This window comes from Phyllobates terribilis, unplaced genomic scaffold (genome assembly GCF_046119375.1).
Source record: "Phyllobates terribilis strain yellow unplaced genomic scaffold, ASM4611937v1 Scaffold_9__5_contigs__length_417890890, whole genome shotgun sequence".
In the NCBI taxonomy this organism is placed as follows: Eukaryota; Metazoa; Chordata; class Amphibia; order Anura; family Dendrobatidae; genus Phyllobates; species Phyllobates terribilis.
In genome coordinates, this window is record NW_027362769.1 from 200067973 (window position 1) to 200091051 (window position 23079).

Below are 23079 nucleotides of genomic sequence, written 5' to 3' on the forward strand. Positions count from 1 at the left end.
TGGCCTACAAGTTAAAACTCCCGGCCACCTTACGGATTCCCAACTCCTTCCACGTGTCTCTCCTCAAACCAGTTGTCTTTAATTCTTTTTCCAACAATCCAGGTACGCCTCCTGCTCCGGTTTCCGCTGAGGACGTTTTTGAGGTAGAGAACATTCTGGCCACCAAAAGGGTAAGAGGAAAAAACTTTTTTCTGGTGGATTGGAAGGGGTTTTGCGCAGAGGAGAGAACTTGGGAACCCAGGTAGAACATTCGTGCCCCTCTTCTCCTTGAAAAATTTCTTTCTGGCCTAAAAAAGAGGGGGCGTAAAGGGGGGGGGGTACTGTAGCATCGGCGTCTCTGCCTCCTGCCAGGCAGAGACGCCGTCCCTCTCACCTCCCCGCTCAACGCGCGGCGTCCTCCTGCTCTCCTCTTCCTGCTGCTGCCGGCGCGCGCAGCTTCCCGGGCACTGTGCTTAGAGCGCGCGCTCCCTCTCTCTTAAAGGGGCCGCGCGCCATCCTAAGGAGTCCACAGCCAATAGAAGAGGGTCCTCCATATATAAGGCACCTCCTCCAAAATGGAGGTGCCCGAGCAAAAGTTGATGCACAGCATACTTACCTCTGCTTCAGCCCTCAGGTCCAGTTGCCAGACTGACTACTGTTCCAGCCCGCCAGTCTGACTTCTCTCCAGCCCGACAGTCTGCCTTCTGTTCTACCCGCCAGTCAGTCTATGGGCAAGTCCGCCTGCTTACCAGGAAGCACCTGCCAGTTACCTGCCTGCTACCTGCCGTGCCTGCTAGCCCGCTCACCTGGGAACACTCGCCTGTTACCTGCCTGTTCCTGCCCATTACCTGGCTGCTACCTGCCGTGCCTGCTAGCCCGCTCACCTGGGAGCACTCGCCTGTTACCTGACTTTTACCTGATAGCCTACCTGGAGGCTCCTGCTGTCACTTGCCGTGACCAACCGCCTGCTAACCTAGAGACTTCAACCTGCTCTGCCGTCACGTGCCGTGACCTCCCGTCTACTATCCAGAGACTTCTGACTGCCTGTTGTATCCATCCGCTATACCGGTCAGTCCCAGTCTGCTGACCCGTGGGAGCCACCTGCTCTCTTACAAGGTCGTCCCCAGAGTAGCACCTGGTCCCTCTGCTCGGTCCCTCCCTGGTCACGGAGTCGTTAGCCGCCGTACGACCTGGGTCGGTCTGAGTTGATACTTAGTTACGCTCCTCTGGTCCCTCCTTGCACCGCAGCACAGAGGTTCCACCACCCAGATCCGTAACACAGGGGTGTACTCACTTATACTGAGAGCTGTATATATAATGTACTGATAATACAGGGGTGTACTCACTTATACTGAGCACTGTATATATAATGTACTGATAATACAGGGGTGTACTCACTTATACTGAGCCCTGTATATATAATGTACTGATAATACAGGGGTGTACTCACTTATACTGAGAGCTGTATATATAATGTACTGATAATACAGGGGTGTACTCACTTATACTGAGCTCTGTATATATAATGTACTGATAATACAGGGGTGTACTCACTTATACTGAGCGCTGTATATATAATGTACTGATAATACAGGGGTGTACTCACTTATACTGAGCCCTGTATATATAATGTACTGATAATACAGGGGTGTACTCACTTATGCTGAGCGCTGTATATATAATATACTGATAATACAGGGGTGTACTCACTTATACTGAGCTCTGTATATATAATGTACTGATAATACAGGGGTGTACTCACTTATACTGAGCCCTGTATATATAATGTACTGATAATACAGGGTGTACTCACTTATACTGAGCGCTGTATATATAATGTACTGATAATACAGGGGTGTACTCACTTATACTGAGCCCTGTATATATAATGTACTGATAATACAGGGGTGTACTCACTTATACTGAGCCCTGTATATATAATGTACTGATAATACAGGGTGTACTCACTTATACTGAGCGCTGTATATATAATGTACTGATAATACAGGGGTGTACTCACTTATACTGAGCTCTGTATATATAATGTACTGATAATACAGGGATGTACTCACTTATACTGAGCTCTGTATATATAATGTACTGATAATACATGGGTGCACTCACTTATACTGAGCTCTGTATATATAATGTACTGATAATACAGGGGTGCACTCACTTATACTGAGCCCTGTATATATAATGTACTGATAATACAGGGGTGTACTCACTTATACTGAGCCCTGTATATATAATGTACTGATAATACAGGGTGTACTCACTTATACTGAGCGCTGTATATATAATGTACTGATAATACAGGGGTGTACTCACTTATACTGAGCTCTGTATATATAATGTACTGATAATACAGGGATGTACTCACTTATACTGAGCTCTGTATATATAATGTACTGATAATACATGGGTGCACTCACTTATACTGAGCTCTGTATATATAATGTACTGATAATACAGGGGTGCACTCACTTATACTGAGCCCTGTATATATAATGTACTGATAATACAGGGGTGTACTCACTTATACTGAGCCCTGTATATATAATGTACTGATAATACAGGGGTGTACTCACTTATACTGAGCCCTGTATATATAATGTACTGATAATACAGGGGTGTACTCACTTATACTGAGCCCTGTATATATAATGTACTGATAATACAGGGGTGTACTCACTTATACTGAGCGCTGTATATATAATGTACTGATAATACAGGGTGTACTCACTTATACTGAGCACTGTATATATAATGTACTGATAATACAGGGGTGTACTCACTTATACTGAGAGCTGTATATATAATGTGCTGATAATACAGGGTGTACTCACTTATACTGAGCCCTGTATATATAATGTACTGATAATACAGGGGTGTACTCACTTATACTGAGCGCTGTATATATAATGTACTGATAATACAGGGGTGTACTCACTTATACTGAGCCCTGTATATATAATGTACTGATAATACAGGGGTGTACTCACTTATACTGAGCACTGTATATATAATGTACTGATAATACAGGGGTGTACTCACTTATACTGAGCCCTGTATATATAATGTGCTGATAATACAGGGGGTGTACTCACTTATACTGAGCACTGTATAGATAATGTACTGATAATACAGGGGTGTACTCACTTATACTGAGCGCTGTATATATAATGTACTGATAATACAGGGGTGTACTCACTTATACTGAGCGCTGTATATATAATGTACTGATAATACAGGGGTGTACTCACTTATACTGAGCACTGTATATATAATGTACTGATAATACAGGGGTGTACTCACTTATGCTGAGCGCTGTATATATAATATACTGATAATACAGGGGTGTACTCACTTATACTGAGCTCTGTATATATAATGTACTGATAATACAGGGGTGTACTCACTTATACTGAGCCCTGTATATATAATGTACTGATAATACAGGGGTGTACTCACTTATACTGAGCGCTGTATATATAATGTGCTGATAATACAGGGGTGTACTCACTTATACTGAGCGCTGTATATATAATGTACTGATAATACAGGGGTGTACTCACTTATACTGAGCGCTGTATATATAATGTACTGATAATACAGGGGTGTACTCACTTATACTGAGCACTGTATATATAATGTACTGATAATACAGGGGTGTACTCACTTATACTGAGCGCTGTATATATAATGTACTGATAATACAGGGGTGTAATCACTTATACTGAGCGCTGTATATATAATGTGCTGATAATACAGGGGTGTACTCACTTATACTGAGCGCTGTATATATAATGTACTGATAATACAGGGGTGTACTCACTTATACTGAGCGCTGTATATATAATGTACTGATAATACAGGGGTGTACTCACTTATACTGAGCGCTGTATATATAATGTGCTGATAATACAGGGGTGTACTCACTTATACTGAGCGCTGTATATATAATGTACTGATAATACAGGGGTGTACTCACTTATACTGAGCGCTGTATATATAATGTACTGATAATACAGGGGTGTACTCACTTATACTGAGCACTGTATATATAATGTACTGATAACACAGGGGTGTACTCACTTATACTGAGCCCTGTATATATAATGTACTGATAATACAGGGGTGTACTCACTTATACTGAGCCCTGTATATATAATGTACTGATAATACAGGGGTGTACTCACTTATACTGAGCGCTGTATATATAATGTGCTGATAATACAGGGGTGTACTCACTTATACTGAGCGCTGTATATATAATGTACTGATAATACAGGGGTGTACTCACTTATACTGAGCGCTGTATATATAATGTACTGATAATACAGGGGTGTACTCACTTATACTGAGCACTGTATATATAATGTACTGATAATACAGGGGTGTACTCACTTATACTGAGCGCTGTATATATAATGTACTGATAATACAGGGGTGTAATCACTTATACTGAGCGCTGTATATATAATGTGCTGATAATACAGGGGTGTACTCACTTATACTGAGCGCTGTATATATAATGTACTGATAATACAGGGGTGTACTCACTTATACTGAGCGCTGTATATATAATGTACTGATAATACAGGGGTGTACTCACTTATACTGAGCGCTGTATATATAATGTGCTGATAATACAGGGGTGTACTCACTTATACTGAGCGCTGTATATATAATGTACTGATAATACAGGGGTGTACTCACTTATACTGAGCGCTGTATATATAATGTACTGATAATACAGGGGTGTACTCACTTATACTGAGCACTGTATATATAATGTACTGATAACACAGGGGTGTACTCACTTATACTGAGCCCTGTATATATAATGTACTGATAATACAGGGGTGTACTCACTTATACTGAGCGCTGTATATATAATGTACTGATAATACAGGGGTGTACTCACTTATACTGAGCACTGTATATATAATGTACTGATAATACAGGGGTGTACTCACTTATACTGAGCACTGTATATATAATGTGCTGATAATACAGGGGTGTACTCACTTATACTGAGCCCTGTATATATAATGTACTGATAATACAGGGGTGTACTCACTTATACTGAGCCCTGTATATATAATATACTGATAATACAGGGGTGTACTCACTTATACTGAGCCCTGTATATATAATGTACTGATAATACAGGGGTGTACTCACTTATACTGAGCCCTGTATATATAATGTACTGATAATACAGGGGTGTACTCACTTATACTGAGCACTGTATATATAATGTGCTGATAATACAGGGGTGTACTCACTTATACTGAGCCCTGTATATATAATGTACTGATAATACAGGGGTGTACACACTTATACTGAGCACTGTATATATAATGTACTGATAATACAGGGGTGTACTCACTTATACTGAGCCCTGTATATATAATGTACTGATAATACAGGGGTGTACTCACTTATACTGAGCACTGTATATATAATGTGCTGATAATACAGGGGTGTACTGACTTATACTGAGCACTGTATATATAATGTACTGATAATACAGGGGTGTACTCACTTATGCTGAGCGCTGTATATATAATGTACTGATAATACAGGGGTGTACTCACTTATACTGAGCGCTGTATATATAATGTACTGATAATACAGGGGTGTACTCACTTATACTGAGCACTGTATATATAATGTACTGATAATACAGGGGTGTACTCACTTATGCTGAGCGCTGTATATATAATGTACTGATAATACAGGGGTGTACTCACTTATACTGAGCCCTGTATATATAATGTACTGATAATACAGGGGTGTACTCACTTATACTGAGCCCTGTATATATAATGTACTGATAATACAGGGGTGTACTCACTTATACTGAGCCCTGTATATATAATATACTGATAATACAGGGGTGTACTCACTTATGCAGAGCCCTGTATATAATGTACTGATAATACAGGGGTGTACTCACTTATACTGAGCACTGTATATATAATGTACTGATAATACAGGGGTGTACTCCCTTATACTGAGCGCTGTATATATAATGTACTGATAATACAGGGGTGTACTCACTTATACTGAGCACTGTATATATAATGTACTGATAATACAGGGGTGTACTCACTTATACTGAGCACTGTATATATAATGTTCTGATAATACAGGGGTGTACTCACTTATACTGAGCACTGTATATATAATGTACTGATAATACAGGGGTGTACTCACTTATGCTGAGCCCTGTATATATAATGTACTGATAATACAGGGGTGTACTCACTTATACTGAGCCCTGTATATATGATGTACTGATAATACAGGGGTGTACTCACTTATACTGAGCCCTGTATATATAATATACTGATAATACAGGGGTGTACTCACTTATGCTGAGCCCTGTATATAATGTACTGATAATACAGGGGTGTACTCACTTATACTGAGCACTGTATATATAATGTACTGATAATACAGGGGTGTACTCCCTTATACTGAGCGCTGTATATATAATGTACTGATAATACAGGGGTGTACTCACTTATACTGAGCACTGTATATATAATGTACTGATAATACAGGGGTGTACTCACTTATACTGAGCACTGTATATATAATGTTCTGATAATACAGGGGTGTACTCACTTATGCTGAGCCCTGTATATATAATGTACTGATAATACAGGGGTGTACTCACTTATACTGAGCGCTGTATATATAATGTACTGATAATACAGGGGTGTACTCACTTATACTGAGCACTGTATATATAATGTACTGATTATACAGGGGTGTACTCACTTATACTGAGCGCTGTATATATAATGTACTGATAATACAGGGGTGTACTCACTTATACTGAGCACTGTATATATAATGTACTGATAATACAGGGGTGTACTCACTTATGCTGAGCCCTGTATATATAATGTACTGATAATACAGGGGTGTACTCACTTATACTGAGCACTGTATATATAATGTACTGATTATACAGGGGTGTACTCACTTATGCTGAGCCCTGTATATATAATGTACTGATAATACAGGGGTGTACTCACTTATACTGAGCGCTGTATATATAATGTACTGATAATACAGGGGTGTACTCACTTATACTGAGCACTGTATATATAATGTACTGATAATACAGGGGTGTACTCACTTATACTGAGCCCTGTATATATAATGTACTGATAATACAGGGGTGTACTCACTTATACTGAGCGCTGTATATATAATGTACTGATAATACAGGGGTGTACTCACTTATACTGAGCGCTGTATATATAATGTACTGATAATACAGGGGTGTACTCTCTTATACTGAGCCCAGTATATATAATGTACTGATAATACAGGGGTGTACTCACTTATACTGAGCGCTGTATATATAATGTACTGATAATACAGGGGTGTACTCACTTATACTGAGCTCTGTATATATAATGTACTGATAATACAGGGGTGTACTCACTTATACTGAGCCCTGTATATATAATGTACTGATAATACAGGGGTGTACTCACTTATACTGAGCTCTGTATATATAATGTACTGATAATACAGGGGTGTACTCACTTATGCTGAGCCCTGTATATATAATGTACTGATAATACAGGGGTGTACTCACTTATACTGAGCCCTGTATATATGATGTACTGATAATACAGGGGTGTACTCACTTATGCTGAGCCCTGTATATATAATGTACTGATAATACAGGGGTGTACTCACTTATACTGAGCGCTGTATATATAATGTACTGATAATACAGGGGTGTACTCACTTATACTGAGCACTGTATATATAATGTACTGATTATACAGGGGTGTACTCACTTATACTGAGCGCTGTATATATAATGTACTGATAATACAGGGGTGTACTCACTTATACTGAGCACTGTATATATAATGTACTGATAATACAGGGGTGTACTCACTTATGCTGAGCCCTGTATATATAATGTACTGATAATACAGGGGTGTACTCACTTATACTGAGCACTGTATATATAATGTACTGATTATACAGGGGTGTACTCACTTATGCTGAGCCCTGTATATATAATGTACTGATAATACAGGGGTGTACTCACTTATACTGAGCGCTGTATATATAATGTACTGATAATACAGGGGTGTACTCACTTATACTGAGCGCTGTATATATAATGTACTGATAATACAGGGGTGTACTCACTTATACTGAGCCCTGTATATATAATGTACTGATAATACAGGGGTGTACTCACTTATACTGAGCGCTGTATATATAATGTACTGATAATACAGGGGTGTACTCACTTATACTGAGCGCTGTATATATAATGTACTGATAATACAGGGGTGTACTCTCTTATACTGAGCCCTGTATATATAATGTACTGATAATACAGGGGTGTACTCACTTATACTGAGCGCTGTATATATAATGTACTGATAATACAGGGGTGAACTCACTTATACTGAGCGCTGTATATATAATGTACTGATAATACAGCGGTGTACTCACTTATACTGAGCCCTGTATATATAATGTACTGATAATACAGGGGTGTACTCACTTATACTGAGCACTGTATATATAATGTACTGATAATACAGGGGTGTACTCACTTATACTGAGCGCTGTATATATAATGTACTGATAATACAGGGGTGTACTCACTTATACTGAGCCCTATATATATAATGTACTGATAATACAGGGGTGTACTCACTTATACTGAGCACTGTATATATAATGTACTGATAATACAGGGGTGTACTCACTTATACTGAGCTCTGTATATATAATGTACTGATAATACAGGGGTGTACTCACTTATACTGAGCGCTGTATATATAATGTACTGATAATACAGGGGTGTACTCACTTATACTGAGCACTGTATATATAATGTACTGATAATACAGGGGTGTACTCACTTATACTGAGCTCTGTATATATAATGTACTGATAATACAGGGGTGTACTCACTTATACTGAGCCCTGTATATATAATGTACTGATAATACAGGGGTGTACTCACTTATACTGAGCACTGTATATATAATGTACTGATAATACAGGGGTGTACTCACTTATACTGAGCGCTGTATATATAATGTACTGATAATACAGGGGTGTACTCACTTATACTGAGCCCTGTATATATAATGTACTGATAATACAGGGGTGTAATCACTTATACTGAGCCCTGTATATATAATGTACTGATAATACAGGGGTGTACTCACTTATACTGAGCACTGTATATATAATGTACTGATAATACAGGGGTGTATTCTCTTATACTGAGCACTGTGTATATAATGTACTGATAATACAGGGGTGTACTCACTTATACTGAGCGCTGTATATATAATGTACTGATAATACAGGGGTGTACTCACTTATACTGAGCGCTGTATATACTGTATAATGTACTGATAATACAGGGGTGTACTCACTTATACTGATCCCTGTATATAATGTACTGATAATACAGGGGTGTACTCACTTATACTGAGCCCTGTATATATAATGTACTGATAATACAGGGGTGTACTCACTTATACTGAGCGCTGTATATATAATGTACTGATAATACAGGGGTGTACTCACTTATACTGAGCACTGTATATATAATGTACTGATAATACAGGGGTGTACTCACTTATACTGAGCACTGTATATATAATGTACTGATAATACAGGGGTGTATTCTCTTATACTGAGCACTGTACATATAATGTACTGATAATACAGGGGTGTACTCACTTATACTGAGCGCTGTATATATAATGTACTGATAATACAGGGGTGTACTCACTTATACTGAGCTCTGTATATATAATGTACTGATAATACAGGGGTGTACTCACTTATACTGAGCCCTGTATATATAATGTACTGATAATACAGGGGTGTACTCACTTATACTGAGCGCTGTATATATAATGTACTGATAATACAGGAGTGTACTCACTTATACTGAGCCCTGTATATATAATGTACTGATAATACAGGGGTGTACTCACTTATACAGAGCACTGTATATATAATATACTGATAATACAGGGGTGTACTCACTTATACTGAGCGCTGTATATATAATGTACTGATAATACAGGGGTGTACTCACTTATACAGAGCACTGTATATATAATATACTGATAATACAGGGGTGTACTCACTTATACTGAGCCCTGTATATATAAGGTACTGATAATACAGGGGTGTACTCACTTATACTGAGCCCTGTATATATAATGTACTGATAATACAGGGGTGTACTCACTTATACTGAGCGCTGTATATATAATGTACTGATAATACAGGGGTGTACTCACTTATACTGAGCCCTGTATATATAATGTACTGATAATACAGGGGTGTACTCACTTATACTGAGCACTGTATATATAATGTACTGATAATACAGGGGTGTACTCACTTATACTGAGCACTGTATATATAATGTACTGATAATACAGGGGTGTACTCACTTATACTGAGCACTGTATATATAATGTACTGATAATACAGGGGTGTACTCACTTATACTGAGCACTGTATATATAATGTACTGATAATACAGGGGTGTACTCACTTATACTGAGCCCTGTATATATAATGTACTGATAATACAGGGGTGTACTCACTTATGCTGAGCCCTGTATATATAATGTACTGATAATACAGGGTGTACTCACTTATACTGAGCACTGTATATATAATGTACTGATAATACAGGGGTGTACTCACTTATACTGAGCGCTGTATATATAATGTACTGATAATACAGGGGTGTACTCACTTATACTGAGCCCTGTATATATAATGTACTGATAATACAGGGGTGTACTCACTTATACTGAGCACTGTATATATAATGTACTGATAATACAGGGGTGTACTCACTTATACTGAGCGCTGTATATATAATGTACTGATAATACAGGGGTGTACTCACTTATACTGAGCGCTGTATATATAATGTACTGATAATACAGGGGTGTACTCACTTATACTGAGCACTGTATATATAATGTACTGATAATACAGGGGTGTACTCACTTATACTGAGCGCTGTATATATAATGTACTGATAATACAGGGGTGTACTCACTTATACTGAGCCCTGTATATATAATGTACTGATAATACAGGGGTGTACTCACTTATACTGAGCCCTGTATATATAATGTACTGATAATACAGGGGTGTACACACTGATACAGAGCGCTGTATATATAATGTACTGATAATACAGGGGTGTACTCACTTATACTGAGCACTGTATATATAATGTACTGATAATACAGGGGTGTACTCTCTTATACTGAGCCCTGTATATATAATATACTGATAATACAGGGGTGTACTCACTTATACTGAGCCCTGTATATATAATATACTGATAATACAGGGGTGTACTCACTTATACTGATCCCTGTATATATAATGTACTGATAATACAGGGGTGTACTCACTTATACTGAGCGCTGTATATATAATGTACTGATAATACAGGGGTGTACTCACTTATACTGAGCACTGTATAGATAATATACTGATAATACAGGGGTGTACTCACTTATACTGAGCCCTGTATATATAATGTACTGATAATACAGGGGTGTACTCACTTATACTGAGCCCTGTATATATAATGTACTGATAATACAGGGGTGTACTCACTTATACTGAGCCCTGTATATATAATGTACTGATAATACAGGGGGTGTACTCACTTATACTGAGCGCTGTATATATAATGTACTGATAATACAGAGGTGTACTCACTTATACTGAGCGCTGTATATATAATGTACTGATAATACAGGGGTGTACTCACTTATACTGAGCACTGTATATATAATGTACTGATAATACAGGGGTGTACTCACTTATACTGAGCGCTGTATATATAATGTACTGATAACACAGGGGTGTACTCACTTATACTGAGCACTGTATATATAATGTACTGATAATACAGGGGTGTACTCACTTATACTGAGCACTGTATATATAATGTACTGATAATACAGGGGTGTGCTCACTTATACTGAGCGCTGTATATATAATGTACTGATAATACAGGGGTGTACTCACTTATACTGAGCGCTGTATATATAATGTACTGATAATACAGGGGTGTACTCACTTATACTGAGCACTGTATATATAATGTACTGATAATACAGGGGTGTACTCACTTATACTGAGCGCTGTATATATAATGTACTGATAATACAGGGGTGTACTCACTTATACTGAGCACTGTATATATAATGTACTGATAATACAGGGGTGTACTCACTTATACTGAGCACTGTATATATAATGTACTGATAATACAGGGGTGTACTCACTTATGCTGAGCGCTGTATATATAATGTACTGATAATACAGGGGTGTACTCACTTATACTGATCCCAGTATATATAATGTACTGATAATACAGGGGTGTACTCACTTATGCTGAGCACTGTATATATAATGTACTGATAATACAGGGGTGTACTCACTTATACTGAGCCCTGTATATATAATGTACTGATAATACAGAGGTGTAATCACTTATACTGAGCCCTATATATATATAATGTACTGATAATACAGGGGTGTACTCACTTATACTGATCCCAGTATATATAATGTACTGATAATACAGGGGTGTACTCACTTATACTGAGCACTGTATATATAATGTACTGATAATACAGGGGTGTAATCACTTATACTGAGCCCTGTATATATAATGTACTGATAATACAGGGGTGTACTCACTTATACTGAGCACTGTATATATAATGTACTGATAATACAGGGGTGTACTCACTTATACTGAGCACTGTATATATAATGTACTGATAATACAGGGGTGTACTCACTTGTACTGAGCACTGTTTATATAATGTACTGATAATACAGGGGTGTACTCACTTATGCTGAGCACTGTTTATATAATGTACTGATAATACAGGGGTGTACTCACTTATACTGAGCGCTGTATATATAATATACTGATAATACAGGGGTGTACTCACTTATACTGAGCGCTGTATATATAATGTACTGATAATACAGGGGTGTACTCACTTATGCTGAGCGCTGTATATATAATGTACTGATAATACAGGGGTGTACTCACTTATACTGAGCCCTGTATATATAATGTACTGATAATACAGGGGTGTACTCACTTATACTGAGCGCTGTATATATAATGTACTGATAATACAGGGGTGTACTCACTTATACTGAGAGCTGTATATATAATGTACTGATAATACAGGGGTGTACTCACTTATACTGAGCGCTGTATATATAATGTACTGATAATACAGGGGTGTACTCACTTATACTGAGCGCTGTATATATAATGTACTGATAATACAGGGGTGTACTCACTTATACTGAGCCCTGTATATATAATGTACTGATAATACAGGGGTGTACTCACTTATACTGAGCGCTGTATATATAATGTACTGATAATACAGGGGTGTACTCACTTATACTGAGCGCTGTATATATAATGTACTGATAATACAGGGGTGTACTCACTTATGCTGAGCGCTGTATATATAATGTACTGATAATACAGGGGTGTACTCACTTATACTGAGTGCTGTATATATAATGTACTGATAATACAGGGGTGTACTCACTTATGCTGAGCGCTGTATATATAATGTACTGATAATACAGGGGTGTACTCACTTATGCTGAGCGCTGTATATATAATGTACTGATAATACAGGGGTGTACTCACTTATACTGAGCCCTGTATATATAATGTACTGATAATACAGGGGTGTACTCACTTATACTGAGCGCTGTATATATAATGTACTGATAATACAGGGGTGTACTCACTTATACTGAGCGCTGTATATATAATGTACTGATAATACAGGGGTGTACTCACTTATACTGAGCACTGTATATATAATGTACTGATAATACAGGGGTGTACTCACTTATACTGAGCCCTGTATATATAATGTACTGATAATACAGGGGTGTACTCACTTATACTGAGCGCTGTATATATAATGTACTGATAATACAGGGGTGTACTCACTTATACTGAGCGCTGTATATATAATGTACTGATAATACAGGGGTGTACTCACTTATGCTGAGCGCTGTATATATAATGTACTGATAATACAGGGGTGTACTCACTTATACTGAGCCCTGTATATATAATGTACTGATAATACAGGGGTGTACTCACTTATACTGAGCGCTGTATATATAATGTACTGATAATACAGGGGTGTACTCACTTATACTGAGCCCTGTATATATAATGTACTGATAATACAGGGGTGTACTCACTTATACTGAGCGCTGTATATATAATGTACTGATAATACAGGGGTGTACTCACTTATACTGAGCCCTGTATATATAATGTACTGATAATACAGGGGTGTACTCACTTATACTGAGCCCTGTATATATAATGTACTGATTATACAGGGGTGTACTCACTTATACTGAGCCCTGTATATATAATGTACTGATAATACAGGGGTGTACTCACTTATACTGAGCACTGTATATATAATGTAATGATAATACAGGGGTGTACTCACTTATACTGAGCACTGTATATATAATGTACTGATAATACAGGGGTGTACTCACTTATACTGAGCCCTGTATATATAATGTAATGATAATACAGGGGTGTACTCACTTATACTGAGCTCTGTATATATAATGTAATGATAATACAGGGGTGTAATCACTTATACTGAGCTCTGTATATATAATGTACTGATAATACAGGGGTGTACTCACTTATACTGAGCACTGTATATATAATGTAATGATAATACAGGGGTGTAATCACTTATACTGAGCCCTGTATATATAATGTACTGATAATACAGGGGTGTACTCACTTATACTGAGCCCTGTATATATAATGTAATGATAATACAGGGGTGTAATCACTTATACTGAGCTCTGTATATATAATGTACTGATAATACAGGGGTGTAATCACTTATACTGAGCTCTGTATATATAATGTACTGATAATACAGGGGTGTAATCACTTATACTGAGCTCTGTATATATAATGTACTGATAATACAGGGGTGTACTCACTTATACTGAGCGCTGTATATATAATGTACTGATAATACAGGGGTGTACTCACTTATGCTGAGCGCTGTATATATAATGTACTGATAATACAGGGGTGTACTCACTTATACTGAGCCCTGTATATATAATGTACTGATAATACAGGGGTGTACTCACTTATACTGAGCGCTGTATATATAATGTACTGATAATACAGGGGTGTACTCACTTATACTGAGCCCTGTATATATAATGTACTGATAATACAGGGGTGTACTCACTTATACTGAGCGCTGTATATATAATGTACTGATAATACAGGGGTGTACTCACTTATACTGAGCCCTGTATATATAATGTACTGATAATACAGGGGTGTACTCACTTATACTGAGCCCTGTATATATAATGTACTGATTATACAGGGGTGTACTCACTTATACTGAGCCCTGTATATATAATGTACTGATAATACAGGGGTGTACTCACTTATACTGAGCACTGTATATATAATGTAATGATAATACAGGGGTGTACTCACTTATACTGAGCACTGTATATATAATGTACTGATAATACAGGGGTGTACTCACTTATACTGAGCCCTGTATATATAATGTAATGATAATACAGGGGTGTACTCACTTATACTGAGCTCTGTATATATAATGTAATGATAATACAGGGGTGTAATCACTTATACTGAGCTCTGTATATATAATGTACTGATAATACAGGGGTGTACTCACTTATACTGAGCACTGTATATATAATGTAATGATAATACAGGGGTGTAATCACTTATACTGAGCCCTGTATATATAATGTACTGATAATACAGGGGTGTACTCACTTATACTGAGCCCTGTATATATAATGTAATGATAATACAGGGGTGTAATCACTTATACTGAGCTCTGTATATATAATGTACTGATAATACAGGGGTGTAATCACTTATACTGAGCTCTGTATATATAATGTACTGATAATACAGGGGTGTAATCACTTATACTGAGCTCTGTATATATAATGTACTGATAATACAGGGGTGTACTCACTTATACTGAGCACTGTATATATAATGTACTGATAATACAGGGGTGTACTCACTTATACTGAGCCCTGTATATATAATGTAATGATAATACAGGGGTGTAATCACTTATACTGAGCTCTGTATATGTAATGTACTGATAATACAGGGGTGTACTCACTTATACTGAGCCCTGTATATATAATGTAATGATAATACAGGGGTGTAATCACTTATACTGAGCTCTGTATATATAATGTACTGATAATACAGGGGTGTACTCACTTATACTGAGCACTGTATATATAATGTACTGATAATACAGGGGTGTACTCACTTATACTGAGCGCTGTATATATAATGTACTGATAATACAGGGGTGTAATCACTTATACTGAGCTCTGTATATATAATGTACTGATAATACAGGGGTGTACTCACTTATACTGAGCTCTGTATATATAATGTAATGATAATACAGGGGTGTAATCACTTATACTGAGCTCTGTATATATAATGTACTGATAATACAGGGGTGTACTCACTTATACTGAGCACTGTATATATAATGTACTGATAATACAGGGGTGTAATCACTTATACTGAGCGCTGTATATATAATGTACTGATAATACAGGGGTGTACTCACTTATACTGAGCACTGTATATATAATGTACTGATAATACAGGGGTGTAATCACTTATACTGAGCTCTGTATATATAATGTACTGATAATACAGGGGTGTACTCACTTATACTGAGCCCTGTATATATAATGTAATGATAATACAGGGGTGTAATCACTTATACTGAGCTCTGTATATATAATGTACTGATAATACAGGGGTGTACTCACTTATACTGAGCTCTGTATATATAATGTACTGATAATAAAGGGGTGTACTCACTTATACTGAGCCCTGTATATATAATGTGCTGATAATACAGGGGTGTACTCACTTATACTGAGCGCTGTATATATAATGTACTGATAATACAGGGGTGTACTCACTTATACTGAGCCCTGTATATATAATGTACTGATAAAACAGGGGTGTACTCACTTATACTGAGCACTGTATATATAATGTACTGATAATACAGGGGTGTACTCACTTATACTGAGCCCTGTATATATAATGTACTGATAATACAGGGGTGTACTCACTTATACTGAGCGCTGTATATATAATGTACTGATAATACAGGGGTGTACTCACTTATGCTGAGCGCTGTATATATAATATACTGATAATACAGGGGTGTACTCACTTATACTGAGCGCTGTATATATAATATACTGATAATACAGGGGTGTACTCACTTATACTGAGCGCTGTATATATAATGTACTAATAATACAGGGGTGTACTCACTTATACTGAGCGCTGTATATATAATGTACTGATAATACAGGGGTGTACTCACTTATACTGAGCGCTGTATATATAATGTACTGATAATACAGGGGTGTACTCACTTATACTGAGCCCTGTATATATAATGTACTGATAATACAGGGGTGTACTCACTTATACTGAGCACTGTATATATAATGTACTGATAATACAGGGGGTGTACTCACTTATACTGAGCGCTGTATATATAATGTACTGATAATACAGGGGTGTACTCACTTATACTGAGCACTGTATATATAATGTACTGATAATACAGGGGTGTACTCACTTATACTGAGCACTGTATATATAATGTACTGATAATACAGGGGTGTACTCACTTATACTGAGCACTGTATATATAATGTACTGATTATACAGGGGTGTACTCACTGATACTGAGCGCTGTATATATAATGTACTGATTATACAGGGGTGTACTCACTGATACTGAGCGCTGTATATATAATGTACTGATAATACAGGGGTGTACTCACTTATACTGAGCCCTGTATATATAATGTACTGATAATACAGGGGTGTACTCACTTATACTGAGCGCTGTATATATAATGTACTGATAATACAGGGGTGTACTCACTTATACTGATCCCTATATATATAATGTACTGATAATACAGGGGTGTACTCACTTATACTTAGCACTGTATATATAATGTACTGATAATACAGGGGTGTACTCACTTATGCTGAGCTCTGTATATATAATATACTGATAATACAGGAGTGTACTCACTTATACTGAGCGCTGTATATATAATGTACTGATAATACAGGGGTGTACTCACTTATACTGAGCTCTGTATATATAATGTACTGATAATACAGGGGTGTACACACTTATACTGAGCACTGTATATATAATGTACTGATAATACAGGGGTGTACTCACTTATACTGAGCCCTGTATATATAATGTACTGATAATACAGGGGTGTACTCACTTATACTGAGCTCTGTACATATAATGTACTGATAATACAGGGGTGTACACACTTATACTGAGCACTGTATATATAATGTACTGATAATACAGGGGTGTACTCACTTATACTGAGCCCTGTATATATAATGTACTGATAATACAGGGGTGTACTCACTTATACTGAGCCCTGTATATATAATGTACTGATAATACAGGGGTGTACTCACTTATACTGAGCCCTGTATATATAATGTACTGATAATACAGGGGTGTACTCACTTATACTGAGCCCTGTATATATAATATACTGATAATACAGGAGTGTACTCACTTATACTGAGCGCTGTATATATAATGTACTGATAATACAGGGGTGTACTCACTTATACTGAGCTCTGTATATATAATGTACTGATAATACAGGGGTGTACACACTTATACTGAGCGCTGTATATATAATGTACTGATAATACAGGGGTGTACTCACTTATACTGAGCCCTGTGTATATAATGTACTGATAATACAGGGGTGTACTCACTTATACTTAGCACTGTATATATAATGTACTGATAATACAGGGGTGTACTCACTTATACTGAGCTCTGTATATATAATGTACTGATAATACAGGGGTGTACTCACTTATGCTGAGCGCTATATATATAATATACTGATAATACAGGGGTGTACTCACTTATACTGAGCCCTGTATATATAATGTACTGATAATACAGGGGTGTACTCACTTATACTGAGCTCTGTATATATAATGTACTGATAATACAGGGGTGTACACACTTATACTGAGCACTGTATATATAATATACTGATAATACAGGCGTGTACTCACTTATACTGAGCCCTGTATATATAATGTACTGATAATACAGAGGTGTACTCCCTTATACTGAGCCCTGTATATATAATGTACTGATAATACAGGGGTGTACTCACTTATACTGATCCCTGTATATATAATGTACTGATAATATAGGGGTGTACTCACTTATACTGAGCCCTGTATATATAATGTACTGATAATACAGGGGTGTACTCACTTATACTGATCCCTGTATATATAATGTACTGATAATACAGGGGTGTACTCACTTATACTGAGCCCTGTATATATAATGTACTGATAATACAGGGGTGTACTCACTTATACTGAGCACTGTATATATAATGTACTGATAATACAGGGGTGTACTCACTTATACTGATCCCTGTATATATAATGTACTGATAACACAGGAGTGTACTCATTTATACTGAGCCCTGTATATATAATGTACTGATAATACAGGGGTGTACTCCCTTATACTGAGCCCTGTATATATAATGTACTGATAATACAGGGGTGTACTCACTTATACTGATCCCTGTATATATAATATACTGATAATATAGGGGTGTACTCACTTATACTGAGCCCTGTATATATAATGTACTGATAATACAGGGGTGTACTCACTTATACTGAGCCTTGTATATATAATGTACTGATAATACAGGGGTGTACTCACTTATACTGAGCACTGTATATATAATGTACTGATAATACAGGGGTGTACTCACTTATGCTGAGCGCTATATATATAATATACTGATAATACAGGGGTGTACTCACTTATACTGAGCCCTGTATATATAATGTACTGATAATACAGGGGTGTACTCACTTATACTGAGCACTGTATATATAATGTACTGATAATACAGGGGTGTACACACTTATACTGAGCACTGTATATATAATGTACTGATAATACAGGGGTGTACTCACTTATACTGAGCCCTGTATATATAATGTACTGATAATACAGGGGTGTACTCACTTATACTGAGCTCTGTATATATAATGTACTGATAATACAGGGGTGTACACACTTATACTGAGCACTGTATATATAATGTACTGATAATACAGGGGTGTACTCACTTATACTGAGCCCTGTATATATAATGTACTGATAATACAGGGGTGTACTCACTTATACTGAGCCCTGTATATATAATGTACTGATAATACAGGGGTGTACTCACTTATACTGAGCCCTGTATATATAATGTACTGATAATACAGGGGTGTACTCACTTATACTGAGCCCTGTATATATAATATACTGATAATACAGGAGTGTACTCACTTATACTGAGCGCTGTATATATAATGTACTGATAATACAGGGGTGTACTCACTTATACTGAGCTCTGTATATATAATGTACTGATAATACAGGGGTGTACACACTTATACTGAGCGCTGTATATATAATGTACTGATAATACAGGGGTGTACTCACTTATACTGAGCCCTGTGTATATAATGTACTGATAATACAGGGGTGTACTCACTTATACTTAGCACTGTATATATAATGTACTGATAATACAGGGGTGTACTCACTTATACTGAGCTCTGTATATATAATGTACTGATAATACAGGGGTGTACTCACTTATGCTGAGCGCTATATATATAATATACTGATAATACAGGGGTGTACTCACTTATACTGAGCCCTGTATATATAATGTACTGATAATACAGGGGTGTACTCACTTATACTGAGCTCTGTATATATAATGTACTGATAATACAGGGGTGTACACACTTATACTGAGCACTGTATATATAATATACTGATAATACAGGCGTGTACTCACTTATACTGAGCCCTGTATATATAATGTACTGATAATACAGAGGTGTACTCCCTTATACTGAGCCCTGTATATATAATGTACTGATAATACAGGGGTGTACTCACTTATACTGATCCCTGTATATATAATGTACTGATAATATAGGGGTGTACTCACTTATACTGAGCCCTGTATATATAATGTACTGATAATACAGGGGTGTACTCACTTATACTGATCCCTGTATATATAATGTACTGATAATACAGGGGTGTACTCACTTATACTGAGCCCTGTATATATAATGTACTGATAATACAGGGGTGTACTCACTTATACTGAGCACTGTATATATAATGTACTGATAATACAGGGGTGTACTCACTTATACTGATCCCTGTATATATAATGTACTGATAACACAGGAGTGTACTCATTTATACTGAGCCCTGTATATATAATGTACTGATAATACAGGGGTGTACTCCCTTATACTGAGCCCTGTATATATAATGTACTGATAATACAGGGGTGTACTCACTTATACTGATCCCTGTATATATAATATACTGATAATATAGGGGTGTACTCACTTATACTGAGCCCTGTATATATAATGTACTGATAATACAGGGGTGTACTCACTTATACTGAGCCTTGTATATATAATGTACTGATAATACAGGGGTGTACTCACTTATACTGAGCACTGTATATATAATGTACTGATAATACAGGGGTGTACTCACTTATGCTGAGCGCTATATATATAATATACTGATAATACAGGGGTGTACTGACTTATACTGAGCCCTGTATATATAATGTACTGATAATACAGGGGTGTACTCACTTATACTGAGCACTGTATATATAATGTACTGATAATACAGGGGTGTACACACTTATACTGAGCACTGTATATATAATGTACTGATAATACAGGGGTGTACTCACTTATACTGAGCGCTGTGTATATAATGTACTGATAATACAGGGGTGTACTCACTTATACTGAGCCCTGTATATATAATGTACTGATAATACAGGGGTGTACTCACTTATACTGAGCACTGTATATATAATATACTGATAATACAGGAGTGTATTCACTTATACTGAGCCCTGTATATATAATGTACTGATAATACAGGGGTGTACTCACTTATACTGAGCCCTGTATATATAATGTACTGATAATACAGGGGTGTACTCACTTATACTGAGCCCTGTATATATAATGTACTGATAATACATGGGTGTACTCACTTATACTGAGCCCTGTATATATAATGTACTGATAATACAGGGGTGTACTCACTTATACTGAGCCCTGTATATATAATGTACTGATAATACAGGGGTGTACTCACTTATACTGATCCCTGTATATATAATGTACTGATAATATAGGGGTGTACTCACTTATACTGAGCCCTGTATATATAATGTACTGATAATACAGGGGTGTACTCACTTATACTGAGCCCTGTATATATAATGTACTGATAATACAGGGGTGTACTCACTTATACTGAGCCTTGTATATATAATGTACTGATAATACAGGGGTGTACTCACTTATACTGAGCACTGTATATATAATGTACTGATAATACAGGGGTGTACTCACTTATACTGAGCGCTGTATATATAATGTACTGATAATACAGGGGTGTACTCACTTATACTGAGCCCTGTATATATAATGTACTGATAATACAGGGGTGTACTCACTTATACTGAGCACTGTATATATAATGTACTGATTATACAGGGGTGTACTCACTGATACTGAGCGCTGTATATATAATGTACTGATTATACAGGGGTGTACTCACTGATACTGAGCGCTGTATATATAATGTACTGATAATACAGGGGTGTACTCACTTATACTGATCCCTATATATATAATGTACTGATAATACAGGGGTGTACTCACTTATACTGAGCACTGTATAT